This window comes from Salvia hispanica, chromosome 6 (assembly GCF_023119035.1).
Source record: "Salvia hispanica cultivar TCC Black 2014 chromosome 6, UniMelb_Shisp_WGS_1.0, whole genome shotgun sequence".
In the NCBI taxonomy this organism is placed as follows: domain Eukaryota; kingdom Viridiplantae; phylum Streptophyta; class Magnoliopsida; order Lamiales; family Lamiaceae; genus Salvia; species Salvia hispanica.
Window position 1 is genome coordinate 36775074 of NC_062970.1, and position 3147 is coordinate 36778220.

Here is a 3147-nt window from a genome sequence, read left to right on the forward strand (position 1 = left end):
AAATCCACAGCCTCCAGCAACCAATAAACAAATCTCAGCTCCAAACATCCAACAATCAATAATAACGAAAGCGAAAAGCAACAAATACAACATCGACTCAGCAAGATCCAACAAACAACCAACATGAACTTCCATAATAATGTAGAAATAGGTTTGAATCCAGTAGATCAAAGTCAAAAACCAAAGTTACGAAACTAAAAACCAACGAGTACTTAAAACGGAAAGCAAACTAAACAAAGCAAAGTAAATATTGTTTCTTCGCCTTCACAAGGCGGTGTTACACGACAGCAAAACGTTGAGAACCACCACGGCAGCCGGAAATCACCACATCTCCAAGTGCGCAACAAGTGAAACGAGTATTTGAAGTGTGAAAAACAGAAATGGAACAAGGAGCCTCCAAAAGTGAGCTAAGAGAGTGTGTGTTGAAGGATTTTTTCTTCCTTAAGGTTGAGCTCTTTATATAGGTGAGGCTCTGATCCCTAGGGCATCCTTTTGGTGAATTGACGCTTGTGCCCTTGAATAAGATGCTTTAATAATCTGCTTTTTGCCTCATTCTACTCCTGTCGCCAGCTTTCTGATTCTCCCAGGTCTGGACGATGACATCTGAATTTCACTTCAATTTCATCTCTTTTGCATCTGCCAAGTCAGGTAACAACAACTTCTAGATCTGGAAGATTTATTACGCACCTAAACTCAGAAACATAGATTAGTGCCCCAAAAGTATAGAATTTTAACCGAAAACCAATGCATGGAATGAGCCTTATCACTTGTTGACACACTCGGATTCTGCACTGTTTTAAGGCCATCATTTGGTCTGTTTTTAATGTCAAAGTCACTCTACACGTCCATTATTTGCATATTTTGTCTATATTGGTATTTTGACGTGTTTTGTGAGAAATGTGCATAATTGAGCCGAAAAAGGGAACCAAGACGCCAACTTTGGAAATCGGGAGTTAGACGGCGACCGGCGACCGGCAACCGCCGCAGATGTGTGCGGTGACCGCCGGCGCCCGGCGGGTAGATCAATGCGGCGGTCCGCCTCGAAAAAATGTGCTTGGAAGAGAAGTCTCGTCCGGCGGCCGCCGAAGACGTGCGGCGGCCCGCCGCCAAGGGAACAGGCTCTCTGGACTCCAACGCGGCGGCCGCCGAGGCCAAGGTGCGGCGGCCGGCCGCCGAAGAAAGGCGGTGAATCCGAGAAGCCCTAGATTTGCGCCCATATTTACCATATTTTGGAGATCTTTTCCTTCTACAACAAGGATTGGCTTTCCCCTATAAATAAGACCTCAAGCTTCATCAAAAAGAGAGAACTTCTACTTGAAAAATACTTCATAGAGATCAAGACCTAGAGTACTTCATTAGTGCAAGGAGTTGGAGAAGGATTTCAAGAACATCAAGAACGACAAGGATTCAACCTACGGGTTTTATTTGGTTTAGTTTTATGTTCAAATTGACTTCCCTTCAATCTATGTTTTTAGCTTATTCATTTATGTGTAACTAAACTCATAAGTGACACAATCGTGTATGATTTAATATAACTTGCTTCATAACTGTGACAGAGTTCTAGCGAGTTAGATTCACTTAGTAGACGCTACAGTTAGCTTCCCTTAAAACGGCACTGTTAATTGAGAGTGGGAACTTTTGAAGGGTCTTAGGAGCTTTTTGGAGTTACATGTTAGGATTGACAACCCTAACTTTGTAATCAACGTTTGTATCGCATGAGCATAAGCTAGGTGACTCGTCCTTTCAAAGTAAAAACTGTGCTAGGGTGTTGTAGTTGGAATTTTGTATAGCCATAACTGTGAACACACATCCCTGGGATTCCCTTATCTTTATCGTCTTTCTTCGTATTTTATTCGCTTTTTGTTGGTCTATGCTTTCTATTGTTTTTAGTTTTCCAAAAGTTTTCAAAACCCACTTGTTTTTCCAGATAGTATTTGAGTCTTAGTAGAGGATAGACACTTTGTGTTCGTCTTCCCCGTGTTCGATATCCGGTACTAACCTTTAGCTATACTATATATACTCTGTATACTTGCAGGTTTATTTAGTGCTAATAAAAAGTGCATCAAGTTTTTGGCGCTGTTGCTACTTTGGATTTTAATTGCTTTCTGTTTTTAATTTTAGTTTCTAATTCGTTTTTGTTTTTGGTTCTTGCAGGTTTTGTATGCGAACGCGCTCTGGGAAGGACAGCCTAGAACCGCTCGATTTGGAACTTGAAAGAACTCGTAAGAAAATAAGAAGAGAAAAAGGATCAGGATCAGGAACAATGGGTGACCAAACAGACATCGAGAAATTGCAGGAAATGGTGAAGCTACTGATGGATGAGAGAGATGTGGAAAGGGCAGCCCGCGAGGCTTTAGAGAAGAAGAATCAGGAAATACAACCCGTGATGAACATGTTCAATCATGGGAATATGATAACCTTTCCCGAAGGACCTCGTATAGACGCTAACAATTTCGAGTTACGCATGCCCCTTATTCAAAGGGTCGAGCAAACTCCTTTTGCAGGTAGGGCTACAGAGGATGCCAATCGCCATCTCTCCAAATTTGTGGAGATCTCAAACACTCTCAAGTTGAATGGTGTCGATGACGATGCCATAAGGGTAAGACTCTTTCCCTTTTCATTAACTGATTCTGCTAAAGAGTGGTTTGAATGTATGCCCAGAGAAAAGGTCTCCACATGGAAGGACATTGTAGCTGCCTTCCTCGACAAGTACTATCCGCCGGGCACAATTTTGAAGCTCAAAAGCGAGATCTTCCAATTCATACAAGGCCATGACGAACCCCTCTATGAGGCATTTGCTCGTTTCAAAGCCCTTCTCCGAAAGTGCCCTAACCATGGTTTCACCGTGGACCATCAGGTAGGAATTCTCTATAATGGGTTTAACGAGAAAATTTGTGCTATTCTTGATTCAGGTGCAAATTGGAGGGTTCTTATGGAAGTCAGGTAAGGAAGCCATGGCGGTGATAGAGGATTCGCCACCAACAGTAGGGGGTGGTCGAAAGAAAGGCATAACCTAAAAAGGATAGCTGCAGTTGAAGAAGCCGAGGAAAGCTCTTTTGCAAAGGAATTGGCCGAGCTTCGAGTTAGGGTGGACCAAATGGATTCATCAAGGAAGGAGGACCCGATTCCACCAACCTCCATTATAGC

General features: G+C 42.7%; 1 non-coding gene across 1 annotated transcript; it reads right to left on the minus strand.

The window, feature by feature from the left end:
* Positions 1 to 2734: 2734 nt before the first annotated feature.
* On the minus strand, positions 2735 to 2841 carry LOC125197590. The gene has a single exon (XR_007172126.1). It is a non-coding gene; the product is annotated as a small nucleolar RNA R71 (small nucleolar RNA).
* Positions 2842 to 3147: the final 306 nt, after the last annotated feature.